The 19,527-nt window shown below is 40.2% G+C and overlaps 1 protein-coding gene across 2 annotated transcripts in view; it reads left to right on the top strand.

Annotated features, from left to right (window-relative positions):
• Positions 1-5,599: 5,599 nt before the first annotated feature.
• The window catches only part of PCDH11X (protocadherin 11 X-linked), a 438,876-nt gene continuing 424,948 nt past the window's right edge, over positions 5,600-19,527 (top strand). For both annotated transcript variants that reach the window (XM_071757565.1, XM_071757567.1), the window contains exon 1: positions 5,600-5,980. The gene's annotated coding sequence lies outside the window, so the exon portion shown is untranslated. The remainder of the gene's footprint in view (positions 5,981-19,527) is intronic.

The following is a 19,527-nucleotide window of genomic DNA, read 5'->3' as shown; positions in this document are numbered from 1 at the left end:
GATTCATGGGAAAGTTGTTTTTTCTTCTCTAGAAAATCAGTTGTAATTGCATTAAGCTGGAAGGAAATGTCTATCTATAAAGACAGGTAACAGAATAGCCTTTTGATATCTTTTTTTCTGAATATTTGAATAGATAAGCAATCTTCTTAGCATGCATCATTCTGCAATTTGTATCTTTCCAGTACAAGCTAATTTAAAATAATGAAAAAAATATTGTTTATTCTAGCATTTTTGCATGTCTAGACTGCTTCTTAAACACAAGCTGTGCTGTAAAGTACAGCAAAAGACACAATATATTTCAACTTTCTTAGTTTGTTTCTGTTTTGGAAGACAAATCCCCAAACACTCTTGAAGATGCAGAGAATAGCACAGTGTAACACTTGTTACGTTTACAAAATTAATTTAAATGAACAGTTTCAGCAGATTTTTATTACTCAAGTAATTTCCTGTTCTCAAGGACAGATGACAAATATTTATTATAAAATAGGCATTTCATTACTTCCTAGGTTAAAGACTTGGTCTCATTTTTATCTAATTTAAGTAATCTTAAGGTATCACCTGTATTGTTATGGATGTCATAGGTCCAGACTCACATAAACCAGCAGGGAAATGGCTCCACAAACTCCTCCTTGAACACAAGGTTCCATTTTGAGTCTTTCCAACATCTTGTCTCGCACACCCAAGCCACTGCTGTGCCCTTTCAGTGCATGTGCCTGAACACACCAAGTGTGCAGTACAGAAATTAATGCATTGTATACATAATTCATGACATTTTAAAAATATTGTCACTTGCCAGCTGAGATGATAATAAAATTAGTATGTTCTACCTCCTGCTGTTAGGTACTGGACCTCCTGAAGCTCTGTATTGTAACTGTTCTGGCAATAGTCCTGTGAGATGATAAACACCACTGGTGCCTGGCTCTCCCTCGAAGAGGTAGGTATTTAGAAATTGTAACCCATCTAAAAATATTGCTGTCTAAACTTCCTACGGGTCACCAATAGAGGTATAAAGTCTTCAGTCTTGGAATGAAAGGAAGAGGGACCATGTAGTCCCGTGACAGCTGTTCATCTAGACTGATGGCTGTAGGTTTTGGTTTTTTGTTTTTTTTTAATGTCTGCTATTTCTAATTAAGACTGTATCTGACCTAAGTGATTTTGATTTCACCTGAAGTTACTACAGTTTTTTGGCCAAAAAAAAATTAAAAAATAAAAAATTCTACATATGTTACAGAAAAGCTGATCAGCCATTGTAAATTGCAGCTCAATGCAAGGCACGGGACTCTGAGAGTGCCACTGTTTGTATTTCTTAAGAAATCCAGGTGCAGTATCAATTGGCATTTATGAAGCACAGCACAGTATAGATAAATGTTGCTCCTAGAAAAGGTAAAACTTGGGAATTTCCATTATCAAGAAGCAGGAGTGAAAAACAGTGCCAGTGCTCACAGATCCCAAATGGGATTTGTTTTACATTTCCAGTAAATGAGGATGAGGGAAAAAGATGAGAAAGAAACTACTATTCACATAAGTATATGGAGAATAAAAGTCTTACTAGGGATTGAGGCAAAATCCTGGGAAAAGATATGGTACCGTGTAGTTGCAATTTGTTTTCTGAGTTATTCTATCACTCTGACAGGAAAAAAAAAGAAACAAAGCAGAGAAACAAAAGAAACAAAAAGAAAAATAACAAAGTATCAGAGGCTTTCAGCAGACAGAGACCTCCAGCCTTGTCTGTAAGTCTGGAGAAAGAAGTTCCTTCTTGTTCCCTGCACCAGGCTCCACATACAACCCATTCCCAGCAGTGAAGGCAAACTTGGGTCTCCTATTTTCTTGCACAGGAACATAAAAGTGAATTACAATCTTTCCTGGAGAGTGTCATCTTCAGTGGCCTCTCCATGACTTATCTGGGTGACCAAAGTAAGGCTACTCAAGCAATATATTTTGTGTGACCTTTGCAAAAATGCTGAGAATTCGTCCTACAGGCAGCCTGGTTTTATTAACAGATTATTCCACTACAACTTATAAAACCAGTAGTTGTATAATATCTATGAGACTTTTTCTACATACATTTTGAGGTTTTTTAAATAAATCAGTGTCAGGGAAAAGAGAGACCACACAAATTGCAATCAGGGAGGGGCAGGGACTATCCCTGCTCTGCAGGGCAACAGGCAGCTGCAAACCAAGCTGCACTGAAGTCACTGGGACCTGCTAATACACAAACTGCTCCAAACCAACCGCAGTGCAGACAGCATCCTGAACTATCAGCTGAAGGTGCTGTATGGAAACCATATTTCTGAGAGGCTTTCTGTGAAGTGGAAGTTTTAGAAGGGAAGCAAGCTTGACCTTCACAGTATGCAGAACTCTGGCTCTGGTCCTAGCTCTTTTCACATGTGAATAGTTCCTGTGGGGCCTCTTCATGTGCTTAGAGTAACAAACAATTCCAGGGTTAGACCTTGATCTGAACCAAGGGTAGCAGTAATACCTTCTGATAGTCAGGAATATTTTTGTTCTTAGTGAAGTAATGCATTTGCCACTTGGACAGGGTCAGTCTGATCCTGTCCTTGACTCTGCATTTTTGGGATGTAACTGCTTTGGTGTGTAAAGAGATTTTACCTTTTTCAAGGGTACTAGTTTGCCAGTATTGGTTAAAGTTACTCCAGTATTGGTTAAACAAGTCAAAACAAGTCATCTACTCCTTCTACCTCTTTTTTTTTTTTTCTTTTTTTTTTTTTTCTTTTTTTTTTTTTTCCCCCAAAACAGTTTTCACTCCATTTGACTTTTGGCTGTGTGTTTCAAATATAGCTGAGGCTGAATTGCTGGACCCATTGTGGTTTATCCTCAGACACCACTTTGCAAAGCAGAATGGGTCATCCCCCCAGACGTGCTGTTTGCTTTCCTCTCTGGGATGGCTGATGCTATAGCAGCTGATCATGCTCACACTGAACAAACCATCATGTAGGTCATCATGCCTCCCCATAATATGCAAACTTGTTGCAGCATTAGGTTGTGTTTTTGGTTTTTTTTTTCCAAGTAATACTTTTAACTGAATCTGAAGCCAGGAGGACAAGAACAGTGTCCAAAGAATATACAGAAATTCCTTCATGGGATGCCTCTTCTTAGATGTAAAGTACAGTTGCTATTTTGATATGCCTTTTATTATATGACTTGACTATTTTAGAACTTCATTGTTAGGACAGCACAATGAAATAGGTATTAAAAGGACTGACAGCCAGTCCTTGTCTGTATGCCACCAGTGTGATGTAAATCAAACACTGTAGCTGCACACTACTTTTATTTTTCCTCCTTTTGTTGTTTGTATAAGCTCAATTTCCCAATTTATTACAACAGTTACAGAATCATTGATAAACAAGTGTTGACTGACTGGTAGGCATTATTCTCAGTATCTTGCTGCACTGCAGCTGGGACATGGGCTCTAATTTGTGGGCGATGTTCTGTTTGCACCTAATGAGGTACCCCTGCTGTCTGTATGTACCTGGGGCAAAAATAATGCAAGTCACAACTTGCTTCATTAAATTCATAGAATTTAGCACCTAGTACAGGAAAATATATTGGGCATTTAGTGAAAGTCAGGTGACTGACATACAATATGGAAATATAACCTAGAAGAAAGGAAATTACATCTGGTTTTGCACAGCTAATGGCCATGGAATTGTTCATTCTGTGTCCACATTCAAAGAATCTAATTGAATATCTAAGTTAACAGGTAAAAATGCCCACAGTTCTCTGAATGACTGAGAATTTTTAGAAGCTGCTTTTAGAATCCTCTCATCCTCTCTCTTATATATACATTTATTTCAGATAAATTCTGGCATTTAAACTATATTTAGTGATAAAAATGAGACATCACCCACATCTTGTTACAGTGAAGAAGGTAAAACAAGGCTTTCACAGACATTTTCATGCTAAAGAAGGACATAGGGAAAAAAGTGCGCTATTGGGGTAAGTGCAATTTCCTTTCTTGTTCATCAGAAGAGTTCAAAAGTGTGTCCTCACTCAACAGCAAAGTACAAAAAAAAAAAAAGCTAAATTATTTACTAATAATATTGTGTTCACAGAGAAGTGCCTACTGCAGGCATCTCACAAAATACTGCAAATAATTCAAGATACTCAAATTATTAAAACCAACACCACAAATTAACTATTAATTAAACTGTATTTTCACTCAAACATTCATAAACTGCTAAACTCACCAACACAATCTCACTTCGCAATCCCTGATCCTGCCCGTGAACCGCACTGACCGGGCACAGGCCGGGCTCTCACCCGGCCGCCGACCTCCTGCCGCCACTTCTCTGGGGCGGGCCCGGCGGGACACGGCTGCCCGGAGCGGATCCAAGCCCGGTGCTGCCCTCTCACCCGCCCCCCCTCCGCAGTTCATCCCCGCCTGAGGCTGCGGCACGACCCCGCGCCTCCGTCCCGCCGCCCCCGGCTCGGCTCTCCCGGCCGACCCCGGCCCCGCGTAGCTTCCTCCCGCCGACCCCGCTACCTCCCCTCGCCCCGGGAGCCTGACACCCGCAGCCGGGGCAAGCACCGCTTGGCCGCCGGCCCGTCGCCCTCCGCCGAGCCGGGCAGCGCTTCCTTCTGCCGCTCCGCTGGCCGGCGACCCCCGGAGCGTCGGCACGGCGGCTGTTCCGCAATGGGAGCGGGGCTCCTCCGGCAGCCCCTCCGGCCGTGGCTCGGGCTGCGCTAAGGAAAGGCGGAGGGAGCGCCTTTCGCGCCTGGCAGCAGCGGCCGGGGGGATACGGTGCCGCGACGCTGCCGAGGTCGGTAGCCCCGCAGCGGAGCGGCGGGGGGAGCCGGAGGCGGTGGCCGGTTCCGTGGGACCGGGAGGTCTCCCAGTCGGGGCTGAGCCGAGCCGCCCTAAGGGGCTCCCTGATCCTCCCCCCAACCGCACCGCGGCGTTTCTGCCAGCGGGAGCCGGCGTGGAGGAAGCAGGGGCGAGCCGCCGGCCCGTGTCTGCCCAGACACCCCGGGCTGGGAGCGCTGCGACCCGTTCCCCGGAGCCGGGCTGTACCGCCGGCCCCTCTGGGCCTGTGCCGCGGGGCGGGGGCCGCGGGCAGGGACTGGGGCCGCCCCCCCTCGGCGAGGCGGCGGAGCGGCCACGCCGCCGCTTTCGGGGGATTCTCCGAGAGGAAAAGGCAGGGCGGCTCCGGGAGGGGGAACCCCCCTCGGCTCGGCTATTCGCATCCCCGGTGTCGCTCCTCCTACTGGCGGTGATGTCAGCCGCGGGGAGGGCCGGCTGGCAGCGGCAGAGCGGGGCGCGGGCGGCCGCGGCAGAGCCGAGCCGGAGCTGGAGCCGGAGCCGGAGCCGCTGCTGCCGCCGGGACAGCGTCGGGCTCGGGGGCGCCGCCGGCAGCGCAGCCCGCGCCCCCAGGGGCCCCGCAGCGGCCGTGCCGGCAGCCGGCCCCGCAGCCACCCCCGCAGCCACCCCGCGGGAGGCGGCGAGCGCCCAGCGGCGGCGGCTTCCCCGCGACAGGGACCCGGCGCTCCGCTCTCCTCGGCCCCCGGCGCGGGCAGCTCTGCCGGGCTGCGGAGCGGCGCCGAGTTCAGGGGCTCTCCGCGCAACTTAGGTTACGCGGCAGGACCTCTGTGGACTCGTGCGGGGCTTCCAGGGCGCGATTGCGTTTCCATCCTTTTGCAGCCGCAAAAGCAAATAATTAACTAAACCTAACAGAAATAAAACAAACTCAGGCTCTCCTAAAAAAAAAAAGTTAGGATACCTTTTTTTTTTTTTCTCTCTCTCCCTTTTCTTTTACAATTTTATTCCCCATGTGGAAGTCGCTCATGAATCGTGATCGGCACACTGCATGGGAAGAAGCGGCTTGTGTTTTGGATCGAGGATTTGCTGTTGCAAAGCGGTCTAACTTCCATGCAGTGGGGCAGCCTTCACTACTGTAACCGCCTTGATGCTGTGCTGAGGAGCCCCTGTAGATTGACATCTTGTGCAGAGAAGGCACTGAAGGTAAGAAGGGGGCTTGGGGGAAAGAGGGATTTCGATATCCTTTTATGTTATAATCTTTTGTCCAGCATCCCCCTTTCAGCAGAGCATCAGCGGTTCATCCAGAATGGTATTAATAGGCTGGAACTGATCAAGTAAAATGAAATTTTGCTCCTGTGAAAAGTACATGGAGCTCACAAGCGATTGCAAAAGATGTATGTATTTTTAGTCTGATAACGTAGCACGTTTATGCTCCCTGCTCACAGCACGGACAGTGAGCTAACTCGCGGTGCTCAGGAATGAGGAGATCTCTGGTCTCAGTCTCCGATGGGCAGTTTGCATTGGCTGTTGCATTTCAGTGAATGCGTACCCCCCACCACCTCCCTGGAGCATCCCATCGTCCTGTTTGATTTGGTGGTTTTTGCAGATAGAGTGCCTAGTATGAATGAGAGGGGGAGAGGGATGGAAAAAACCCAACACATATGGAACATGTTATTGATGTGATCATAATCCTGCAATGGAGATTGCATTAAATGAGGATTGCATCAAAATGCCTAATGCTGTGGAGAGACGAGAAAGCAAAAACTATGCTGGATTGTAAATGAAGTTCTTTGATTGAAAGATTTTCTTGAACTGTGAAGAGATGTCTGTAAGCTTGCTGTATATGTGGAGTACTGGAACAGGATAAAAACCAGATCAAGCTGAAATAGATTTAATGTACTCAGGCTCTGGTCAGAGGGATTGCAGTGATGTCCAATGAATTCTTGGTTTCAGCTGTGGAGACCACATAAAGACAAGGAGAGAATTTTATCATTTGGGGAAGAGAAGGATGGCTTATTTGTGACTTTTGCCATAATGGCACAAAGCTTAGAGCCTGCTGGCTACAACCAGAGACCTTGTAGGCGATCTGGAAAGCAAAGCATTTATTTCATTTTCCTTTTGCAACCTTGGCATAGTTGCCTGTAAGAAGTAGCTGTGAGGTTTATGTCAAGAGGCAAATGGAGACTTATTTGCCCCTCTTGGACTCCAGAAGAGAGTATAAGCTTCAGAGGGATGAAGTTGACTTATCTGATCCTGTCTTTCTGAGTTTGAGTTGATAATGTATTTTGAGTAATTGTTGCTGCTTATCTCAATTGGCAAAGGAAGGGAGAAGATGTTGAAGTTTATTGAACCAGAGCAGAGCTGAGGACAGGAGATATTATCAACTCACCCTTGCATTCTTTTTGTGCTAAATATTGTTCTGGCATAGAGAACTGAGCCACAAAGAGCACCTCCTTCAAGCATTACTGAAAGGAAACCTAAGGAGAAAAAAAGATTAAGCCAGAGATAAATTTTAACTTTTTCCTTGTCAGCAGTGGAAGTAGCATTGGTCTGTTCAATTACACGGGTCAAAAGAGGTAAGACAGGAAAATATTTATTTATTTATTTACCTTTAACTCTTCCACACAGACAGACAAAGTTGGTAAACAAATAAACATCACGGAGTGGGAAAGAACCATTTCTTAGAACCACCTAAGTTATAACTGATGCAAGCAGCAAGGAGTTTTCTGTAAAAATACTCAATAGTATTCAAGTATAACTGCAAAAAAGCTGGTTAAATACAAATGATATAGAATAAACCAAACCCCAATATCTCATCTTCTCAGAAGGAATTTGTTTTCCCCATCTGAGTTGTGTACAAAACCTGAGGCAATAAATAGCTTCACAGTTCAGTCCCTTTCCTGCTGTATATTTGGCATAAAGTTGAGATGGAAACACTTATTTTAAATAAAACAGAAAAGCAGTGTAAGCGCACGGAATTCCTCTTAAGCGTTTTATTTTGGCAAAAGACAACTCTTAGTGAATTGTAAGAAATGGGTTTAGAATATTCATGGCTAAACTCCAGGGAGCTTAGTGTTAGCTCAGTAGGCAGAAGGTTCTTCTTCTAAGGAGGTATCTGGAAAAGATGTGTTTAAATTAGAAGCCATATTCATTTGAGACCATTGGTTTCCACATTTTAAAATAACTTGTTTTGCTTCTTAGGGGAATGATGCTTAATCTGGAAAATAAAACCAGTATTCCTAGCTCACTTTTGTTACAGGAAGAGCAAGCGGTGTGCTTTAATTTTACTTCTGCATGTACAAATGTTCCAGATTCGGCTCTATTTTTTTATGAAATAACAGCTGAGGAAAAATTTGTCTTTTGAAGCCATGGTTATCCATGCAGATCTTGGTCGGTATTTTTGCTACAGAAGAACTCTGCTTCATGGCTGCATTGTTCATCTTTGCAGCATTTCTTTAAATGTGAGCCTTGCTACAGTTAAAGGATAATTTATATTCAGTGTAGTACAGTCTGCTCAGTGGAATTGGCTTTATACATCACAGCCTCTGCAAAAAAGGAGATCAAAGATCTGAACCTGTGGTCCTGGATTGCATTTTGTATTCTGCGTGGATTTGAGTAATCTTAAACTGGAGTCATTCACAATCCCATAGTCAAGAATATGTCAGTCTTGCCATTAAAACATCCATTGGCTTGGTACTTTAACACTTAGTTTTGAAGATGGGCTCTAAGCTTTATTTAAACACAATCATACAGTAAATATATATATATATATATATAAATTCCTAAGCAATGTAGTAACGATAGTGCAGTTTTAAGTTGAATTTATGGAAAGCTTCATAAGAAATAATGCATGCCTGACAAATTTGGAGATGAAAAGGAAAAAAAAAAATCCTTTCAAATTTGGAAAGCTCCTTGTGAATCCAGATGAGTGCTTACACCTGGACTTTAAAGGGGCCTGGGCTATGTTAAGCAGTCAGTAGGGCTTTTCTTAAAGGAGAACAGCACTGCCTCAAACCAGGAATTAGTCAGAGCTCGGTTTCAGATTGCATTAGAACCTTTGGCATGAGTCCAATTAGCTCTTTTGAGGGTTAAGTTACAAGAACAACAACACAAACCTCCAAAGCTCGTATCATAACTCAGTGAAGTTTTCCTTTCTGCAAGCTAAAAAGAGCTATACAATTTTTTAGTAGTGCAGGTTGCCTGAAACTAGTGTAAAAAGCATTTGCAGAGGACCCTTGCCAGGTGGTCCACCTGAAATCAGCCCTTGTGGTGATCCATCATGCATCCATCACTGGGACAGCCAGTGGGACTCAGGGTCAGCTTACATGTAAACAGAATCTTTCGTTCTAAAGCAGCCCCAAAAATCTTTTACAATTGCTTGTGTCAGTCAGCCATCTCTAGCAGTGAAGTAGTTGCTTCATCTGTGCAGACCAAGTGTATGAGTGCTTATAGTAACTCTGTACATTTCAGGTTAGGAGTCAAAACGCTGGTATTAAAAATACTTGTGGATGCAATGTCACAGTTGGATGTGCTCCATGGTACCTATATGCAATAGTAGGTTCAGGATCCCGCTTGCTGTGTTCCAGGTTTCTTGGATTGGGTGAAAGGAATGAGTATTGTTTGAATGAAAGTTTTGTAATGTAATTAAATACTCATAGGGGAGATGAATAGTCTTCTGCCCCAGCTGCCTCCTTCTGCAAGGAGATCACTGAGAGGAAATGGGGCACAGTTTTCTGTCTTCAGTGCAGCGACGGTGTGGTGACCGTAACTTTCTTGGGTCTTCTGAAAAATCGTTCTCCCTGCAAATACACAGGCAAGTAATATGAAGCACAAAATTCAGGGTGGAAATGGGAATTTGCTCATCCCTTAAGATCTGTGGGGAGACTCCCATGCTCATTATCCAACAGCAAAGTAAGAAAAATAGGTTTAAAACAATCTTTTTCAGTTACAGTCCCTGAATTACTAGAGTGACTTGCCAGGATGCATAAAAGCTTCTCTAGCTTTTGCACATTTAAAAGCTCCACTGAAGGAGGAATTTAATCTCTCCTTAAATTTGTCTTTTAAGATGTTGCATTGTGATTATGAGTGGAGTTAGTGGAAAATACATTTGAGTGAGGAAAATGAAGAATTTTTTCACAATCATGCATCAGGATTTCATATTTGAACGGAAAAAACCCACCAAACCCACCCCACTTGCACAGGAGGTTTATTGAAACTCCAGGGAAAGTTAGGGTAAAAATTAGAATACAGATAAAAAAGGATGTTGGAATTTAGTCTGCAGATACAATCAAATCATGGTAGTTGTGATAGCAAATAGGAAACATAAAGGGTTTTTAACTGTGTCATAATTAAGCATTTGAAGTCTTTTGTCATTGCCTTTAATAAGCGTCCCGTTGAAAATTACTTTATTTCAGATACTCTTAGAAAATAAATGTTTCCCCATCAACTATGTAAGATTTAGCCTTCTTGATCCAATGTGCCCTGAGCCAAAGCTTCCTGCAGTCTGTGAAAAAATTTCTAACAGAACAGGGCCTTCAGGAATTGCTTCTTTCGTAACGTACAGCTCTTAACTTCTGTTACTTTTTTTGGAGTTAAACACGTTGGTCTGCTGCAGAAAGCATTGCTGTACTGGAGTTTTGCTTGAAAGAATGGCAGAGCTGAGCCTGTTTAACAGCAAGAGCTTTACCAACTTTTCAGGGAAAGTTCTTTTTAAAAGGCTGTTGTTCTCCTTCATTTCAGTTGTGACAGACTCCACAAGGACTATAGAATTTCAAGGGATGCTACATAACCAGATCAGCAGAGAACCAAATATGTTCTTAGTGAACGCTGAAATTGTTGAAGACTTCCAAATTCAATAGTGAAATTAGGAACAGAGGTGGCTCTCTGTTTTTAAAACCCACTGCTGTGGGGCTTAATATGGCAGTTCACTATGCTGAGAAACTTCACCTGCTTCAATATCCACCAGAGGAACATCTTGTATTGTGTATAGCCTCGACTTGATATGGTTGTTTTGGGAATTATTTTTTTCCTCCAAGCTGGTTGAGAAATAAGATTTCACTGGTGGTGCAGTCTGTTTGTGTATCAGTGTTTATTTGTTGGATCCTTAAGGACGTAGTTATATTATTTTTGTAATAATTTAATTAGTAATTATGTGCACTTTATGCTGTTGACTGAAGTAGCAAGAAATACATGCTAAAGGGGAAAAACAGATCCAAGTAAAAGTTTGGAATGTTTTAAGCACAACAAAGGTCATTTATTCAGCTACTTACACCATCAATGCTACTTCTCTTTGCTACCTTGTTAAATAAATAAATGTCAATGTTTGGAAACCTATGGTCTATTGGATCTGTGTTAGCATAGGTGGGCACACTAAAGCCACACACAGTCTTGTTTCCAGCTTTAGTCTCTGGCACGTAAGGTGTATGTGAACCTGCCATGTGAAAAAAGAAAAATATTTTGGGGATGAGAGAACTGCATTAAAACAAACCACAGGGAACAGCTATAAAAGAGTCAACTGCCTGCCTTTAGCCTGTAACTCAGGTTTCATTAGAAGGTCACAGTTTTTGATAATCCTCCCGAGAAAGGCAGTTTCATGACTTTGGGGAGGAACTGAGTTTTATCTCTCCTAATGGAAATCTTTGTTTAAACTTGTGTTTAGTTATTTATATAGGTTTTGTGATTGCTTTTTTAATTATATAAATTTACAGCTTCCTGTATTTGACAAGCAAGTATGAAACTGTGTATTCTGACAGGCACATGGTTACCTGGATCACTACTTTTACTTTTTACATAGATTTCTTCCTGAGATGGAGGGTAGCTCCAATAGGAAGTATAATCTCCAGGTGTGGGTTGGATTCACAAATTTGAAAGAGATTTTCTTGGTGTATGATGATAGGCTTGCCTTGTCCATGTTCAATAGCCAAAGAGTGTGCCACAGCAGTCCCTATGGGAATTCCAGTGTTTTGAAACTTCATTACACAGTGACTGAATTGGAATTGTAAAGTGCATATATTACTCTGGACTCAAATAATCTGGGATTTGGCTGTAGTAGTTTGTTCAGGTTATAGTTGCCACCAGTAATGTATAAATATATGCAAGGAATAAGGCACAAAACTAAAGCTATAATTAAGGAGAGTAATGGTTTTACTTTGTCATTTAATTGACCCTTGGAAAATGTTTGTGGCAATGTGTTGTAAATTCTGATCTACAATGCAAGGCAGCACGGGAATAATTTTGGGGATGAAAATTGGGAATGAAATGCGTAAAATTAATTTTCCGTTCATCTCCCTGCCTTGTCCACGTGTGTGACTTTGCCAGAATAAATGAATTTTTGTTAAGAGTTTCATATTAGGTTCCTGTAACAGAGACTCTACTAGAGGAGATCACTTAAGTGCTTGTAAGACAAGTGTACCTTCGTGTCTAATTATCAGAGAGTTCCTTCTTTAAATTAATGCTCAGGAGATCTGTAATTCTATAACTTATTAAAGAAAACTGGATATAAAGTAATCAATGGTTTTGTTCTCCTAGTTAGTCTGTTATAATTTTAGAAGATAATTGAGAATGGCCTTTTCCTCTGGCCAAATGGCAGCTGGAGAGGAAGGTATTGATAGTCTATCTTCTATGATTCCACCATAAACTTAAGGAAATAAAATCATGTCAGTGTATATGTGTAATTGTTTATGACATTAGTGAAATCTGAGGAACGAAAGTTGGAGAAGGGTCCTTAGATACTGGAAAATAAGTTAATGGTATATAGTAATTCTGGAATAACAAGGACTAAAAAATGGAGCTATGATAACATTTTTAGCATTCACATATGCTTCCTCCACTGGCTCGTTTTTCATAGTTAAACTCCCTAAAAAGACAGCATGTCCAAGAGAACACCATGAACTACACTTTCTTAACAACAATAAAAAAATTCTTCAAAAGGTTAAAGAATTGCGGGACATCTATTACATTTATTTATTTTTTGACAACATGTTCAGTCAAGTATCACTTAGTTTATGCTGTTCAGTCTCCCTTTATCTACATACCCAAAGAAAACAATTTTCACCAACTGCTCTCAAAGTACCCTAAAGAATGTTTGAGATGAGTTCACAGAACATTAACTCAAGGTGTTTCAAGCAACAAAGGGGGGAAAAAAGACATTTGGCACATTGGGAAAAAAAAAAAAAAAAAAAGGTAACTACTTGAAAGAAGCGAATGTGTGTCAGAAGACAAAGATGTAAACAGTTTGTGCAAAGAAATGCATCCCTGGTGTCTGCGGCCCGAAAGTTTTGTTTTCTTAAACAAGGAGTAAGATTAGGAGTGTGGAACCTGTGTAGCCTTGAGATAAGAAATGATCCTGGAACATCTGGCTGTAGCACTGTGTCAGTATTGAGCCAAGAGCATCACCTAACAATCTGAACTGAGGTGCTAAAGGAAGAGATGTTCTTGGTGGCTAAATGCCAGTGACTCTCTGAAGAGAGTGGGTGTTGCCTGTGTCACTTTTGAATGTGTTATTGAAAGCACTTAAAAATTCCTGCTTTCTTCTCCTGTCCCTAAAAACAAAGAAAATCAAATTTAGATGCTGCTCACTCTTTCTTACTTTTTAAAAGTTCAATAATTTGTGTTAGAGCCTAATACTAAACAGTGGAAGGGTGTTTTCTAGTAGAAATAGAAGTGTTATTTTAACATTTAGGTGAAGGCTTGTTAATAACCCCTGTCTCCTTTTTACAACGAGGAAAATCTATAAACTAGCAGTGTTCATGTTCCTCTTCAATGATAGAGAAACTCAGTTTCTTTAGGTTCTTTGAAAACAATCTGTCTTTGAAATAACTTTGTTAATTGAAGTTGAGCAGCAGTAAACTAGTAATTTTTATCATGCAACTGAGGCAAGACTAATGCTGCCAAAAGGACTTCCATAGTTTGGGTGTACAAGTTCTATTTTCAAAGTGAGTATAACTCTGAAAGAGCCTAAAAATCTTGTCTGCTTTCAGAAATCTTTTGCGTGTTTTGAAAACAGCACCTCTTTTGTTAAAGGCTGGTTGTAGTAGTTTGTACCTCACCCATGTTCTCTTACATTTCTTTGCATATTAGAGACATTAAAACTACTCCCATCCAATACTCAAAATATGGTGGAACACAAGGGCGATTATTAAAATCAAAAACATTGATCTGCAAAAAATGCTTACAGTCGTAGTGTCTTCTGCGTAATTCATGTTGGCAGGTGCAGTACTTTTAGATTTATGGTATTATAAATGCTAAAAAATCTTGAAAAAAATAATTGGAAAAAGGTTTGGAGGAAGTGATTCAGATGAGGCTGGCAAGTGGTATAGTTTAGCTAGCGAAAGATTTACTAAATACTGAAAAATGTAGTCACTTCAGAGTACTGGATCTATGTCTTGGTTTAATCATTGGTGAATAAAAAATCATCCCTTTGCTGATCTGCTGAACTGTGAGACAGTGGCTGATTGAGATATTAATCAACCAAACAAAATTACTTTCTTAAAAAATTGGGATGCTTCAGTGATTAAAGTGATAACTTGGTCAGGAAATCTCTTTAACTGCTGTATATGTGGATATATGGATAAATAATAATACAGAATGCTGTGACAATGCAAATACTGCTGGCAGGGAACTCAGTTAAAGTGTAAGGAACCTCAAAGAGATACTGAAGTTGAAACGATGAAGTTTCAAAATAATGTTGGAAACAGCTTCATTAAGTTACTATGGTAGTAAAATACCTGTTGATGAGCCTCTCAGAAGTTAGATATACTCAGATATTTCTTAGTCTGGTTTCTGAGGGAACTGTCATTTTTAATTGCATTTTGTGATCCATAAGAACAGATTAAGGATACCATCCATCATTTCCTGAACCACAGTTATGGCAGGTTTTCCTCTTTTTAATACATACAGCTATCACTGATGTAGATCTTACAACCTCAGCCATAACTATTTGGAGGGAGAAACAAGCAAAATCCTTTGTGGGTTGGTAACACCTGATTTCTTTATCAGATTTTGGTGATTTTATTCACTTCTATGAAGGACCCTGGAGATGGAAGGCCTAGCTGTAATTCCCTTTTTCTGTCAACATGAAGAGTTACCTGAGGTCCTTGACATCAATGTGATTTTAGGCTGGGTTTTGGATGCTAACATGTGTTATAACCTTTACTGTTTTCTATTTTCCTGACCCTAAACTTGTTTATTCACCTGAGTTTCCTTGTGATAAAAATTGTGAATCATTTGAAGCTGCAATCACTTGAGGTAATCTTGGTAGTAAACCAAAAGAAATACTTGATGGGGTTTCTCATTTTGCATACTGCACAAATGTTCACTTAATATTTAGAATAATCCTTGGAAATTTTCAAAGCTTGGCCCAAGGCCCTACACAACCTAGAAGCTTTAAGCAGGTTTGGCCAGACAGCATCTTGAGAGGTGTCTTCCAGTCTGCACTTCTCTGTGGTTCTATGAAAAAGACACTGACTTCTCGATATAGGTCATACTTTTTGCTCTGTTTGCTCCAATTCAGGAGCTTGCTATGCCCTTGCTATTTTGGTTTTTCAAGGACAAGTGAAGAACAGGACAAGAAGAGGAAGCTACTACTGAACAGAAGAGAGCTATTCTTTTTGTTCTTTTTGTTGTCTGTTGCTACCGTTTGTTGTCTGTTGTCACTTGCTACTCCCATCTCAGTGTGTGCTACCTGGTGTAGTATTTGGAGGCCTCCTTAAACTGAGGTTATCCAGACAGGCTGCCACTTCAACAAGGTGTCTGCTCACTGGCTTTCTGCAGTGCTGCTCTGAAAAAGTTTAAAGTATTGCTTTTCATCTGTAACGTTATAGTTTCCTTTCTTTTTCAACGGAAGAACTGCTGTATGTTTTTGTTCTTCTCTAAAAAACAACTGGAAAGCAGAAGCCTCAGCTTTAGACTCTATCCTGAGGGCAAGAAACCCTGAGGCAGATTTTTTCCCCTTAGTTCTGCAAGACCCAAGTTAGTTGACATTCAAAGTTGTAAGACAAACCTGTCAATTCCATTTTTCCCAAGGATTTTCTAGAGTGGACACACATTAGATGGAGTGTGATTTTGTTTGTATTTGTAAAGAGTGTTTTCCTGATGTTTTACGTTGATGGTTTAGTGCTCTTTACTGCAGGAGTGTTGGGAGGCTGACTGACAGGTTGCCTACAAAAATGCAAGAAATGCAGTTTCTTGAGAGGAATTTAACGATGTAGAGGGGACTGTGTTGGTAACAGAATAAAACAAGGTTGAGAGTGGCCAATATTTTTATGGACAGAAATTTAGAGCTTTCACTAGATAAGAGACCAATATTAAAAATTCTTTAAAAAAGGATTTTTATTCTTACAGAAGCTCTGACTTATTCTTTGTTTCATCAGGGAATTATTTGTCAAAGCAGGCAGTCAGACAGAAATTGTGTGCTGGAAGATAGAAATGAAGGTGTCTGAGTCCAAACTAGCACTTCATTATTTTTTGTTGTTTTTAAAGCTAGATTAGACTATTTGTTTCAGGTACTTTCCATTTATTTCCATGTTCTCTGTATCACACAATATCATTGGTATGGTTTTTAAATGTCTAAAGGGATCATAATACTGCATACGCTTAATTGAACAGAAATTTAGGTTAGAAATAACTTCCATGGGTTTCTGTTGGTTTATTTGGGCCAATTTTTAACAGAAATCTCATCAGAATACTGAATGTACTCATTTGGTATGCTCTGTGCTTTGCACTTGCAGTACCATTTCACTATCCATTTTGTTTCTACTGTCTGAACTTTCTTTCTCTTGAAAAATACTTACCTGTTACTAAAATATTTCAATAAATCCCTGCTGTTTGCAGTTCATTTGTAGTTGTTTGGTTATTAACATAGTTGTTCCAAAACAACAGACTCTTTCCTTCAGATTACATCAAGGAAAGCTTCTTATCCTAATTATTTGTTTATCTGAACAAAGCTGTGTAAAAAGCTGTATTATAATTGTACCATTAGATGCTCTCAGTCTGGTATTTTCAGAACCTTGCAGATGTGGATTTAAAAGAAATAAAAAGAGCATATGGTATACAGGGAAATCTCTGGTAGGCCAAGAAGCTAAATCAAAGTTTCCCTTAGTTCTGGGAGGTACCCTACGTGTGAGACTGTTTGTCCATCACTAGAAAATTCAATAATAAAGTGCCAATCTATAGTATATTATAGAATTCCCTAAACATGCAGAATATTCTATAGAAAAGGTGTATGCCATAAAAGGAGATCTGAATCATGCATTCTATGCTTGTTAGCATGTGTTTTAGACATGGGACTTACATGGGCTTACTTTGAGAAGATCAACCCGGATGGTGCTGAATACAAAAATGTCAATATAATTAGTCATCTCCAGCAGAAAATAATTCTTGCCTCCACTGTGTGGAGGAGGGGATGAACTTGTTTTCAGTTACTCTTTACCATTTAGGCTTTCTATTTTTTTCCATTGATTAGAACATTTATCAATGACTTTTTTCCATCTTGTATTGAGGGATGGGCTACATTATGAGACAAATATTCATAAAAGAAATGCCCTGAAGAACCAGTGTGAACTTGTGGTAATTGAGCAAAAGCTGGCCCTTGACTGATGATCAGTAGGACAGAGAACCATACATGGTCAGCTCTGGCTATGAAGTGAGCTATTTAACAGTATCCAAGTGTTAATCCAGGCTGTCTCACTTAAAATATTAGATCTGTTTATTGTAGAAACTTCATGTTAAATGTTCTGAATGAGGCACAAATATGTGAACAAAATCTGTTTTGTTTTTCTTTGCTGCAATGACAAGAAAATAGTGTTAGGCAAAAACAAGACAGTATCCCCAAACTCAGAACATATTTATTCTGAGCCTTCCCTTATTTGAATCACCATAAAAAATTCTCAGAAGATACTCCACTGCAATCATAGTTAGGCAAGATAGTGCAATTTAGATGTACAGTTACTATCACAGATAATATATATGGGCTGTATAACCATAGGGGAATCACAGATTTTCAATTTCCCCTGGAATGTGTTCATTATTAGAAAGTATTACCAGAGTATTGTTTGTTGTAGGAGAGGAAAATCCTGTTCAAGTTTTTAATGAATCTCTTGAGAGATTGATCAGATTTACAGGTTAAAAAAGCTGAAACATTCTGCTGGGAGTAGTCATTAAAGAGAAGATGAGTGTGAGTTATCTGTACATTTCTTATGAAACAGATATCCTGAAGATTTACAAACCAAAAATAAGTTTCTCTTTAAATGTTCTCTACTCCTGCATTATGTAATGAAATACAAAGTATGATTAAAAGTAAGTCTGTTTGAAGATGAGATGCAGTGTCACTTTGTGGTTTGGAGAATTTTCTAGGCAAGACAGAATCGATCCAGATTTGAAGGGAAGAAGCCTGAGACTAATATTTCCTTCATTAGATTAGAAAAAGCAATACAGTGGAAGAAAAAATCCTTACTGTGTAGTTAATCAACTTGGAGGGCCTTATGTTGAAAATATGATTTTATAAATAAAATAAAAACAAATTAATAAAAGGCCTGTAGATTAAATAAATAAATTTAAAAAACCCAGCTCAATCCTCTGATGAGTTACTTTGGTAAATCAAAATGTGACAGCACAGGACTGCTAAAAGGCTTGCCTTTCTACCAGGCACTTCATACCCTTGATTACTCACTCAAGCTTGACTGAACTAGCAGCATAGTGGTGAAAACCCCTCATTTGTGATGAAACACGGTCTAATCCTTGTTTTTTTTTTTATCATCTGAAGGATTACAGATGCAGTGAAGGGAATGATTTTGAATATACCGCTGAATAGATAAATACCACTGAAAGATAAAATGCAGATAAATTTTTCTAAACTCATTTATCAGAAATTGGTGCTTAAAACTTTTCAATTGTTCATCTACGATTCCTCTGAACATTTTCTTGTAGTTAATATCTCCTGCCTTTTCAGAAGGCTCTAGATCTGCCATGAAGAAGACTGTTTGTTTGTAGTTTGGGTGAATTTTGGCATTAGTTTTGTTTTGTTGGTGTAGCTCTTTAGTGAAGCACTAATGTACTGAAAACTTGGCTAACAGCAAAAAGGGAACTGTGTCCTAACTGCATCTGTTGAACATAACAACAGTAGTTTTGCATTCATTCAGCTCCCCAAGAGGTCACACCCTTTGCAGATAATATGCATATCAAACTGCTGCAGTCACAGTGCCTCAGCATTATGAACAGTATGTATTTCAGCTGACACTGCCATTCATGACATGATTTTACCAGTTCAGTACATGACTGAGTCTGGTCTCATTGTCATACTGAAGTATTCAGGACTCCAAATTAAAAAGCAGTTGTACCAAAAGAATTCATATCTTTGCTAAGCTTTTTAAATATTTTGTAAAAACTCTCTGCCACTGAGGTTTTTTTTTCAAGATATGTGTGTGGGCTTTTTAATATTTTGAGTATGAAAAGCATATGTATGTGTTCCTTATGTATATGCATGGACATGCTGTGGTCACAGAAATTGTAACTTATGTCCCTGGTCTGAGCAAAACATTGGGTTTGGAGGTTTTGAGCAAGCTTCTTCCTGAAGCATTCCCGGTGAAATTCATCTCTGACCTGGAATACCCATATGCAGAATCCTCTTGAGCAGACGTCAGTCTCAGCACTGTCACAGAGTGACTGACAAGGAAGGTAAATCATGACAAGAATAAGGACATAAAGCCTGCACTGGCTTACGACTGAAATATTACAAAACTTAAAAAAAATGTAGG

The sequence above is a fragment of the Heliangelus exortis genome, chromosome 14 (assembly GCF_036169615.1).
Source record: "Heliangelus exortis chromosome 14, bHelExo1.hap1, whole genome shotgun sequence".
Taxonomy (NCBI): domain Eukaryota; kingdom Metazoa; phylum Chordata; class Aves; order Apodiformes; family Trochilidae; genus Heliangelus; species Heliangelus exortis.
Note: the sequence above shows the minus strand (reverse complement) of the source record. Positions and strands in the feature narration are given on the sequence as shown.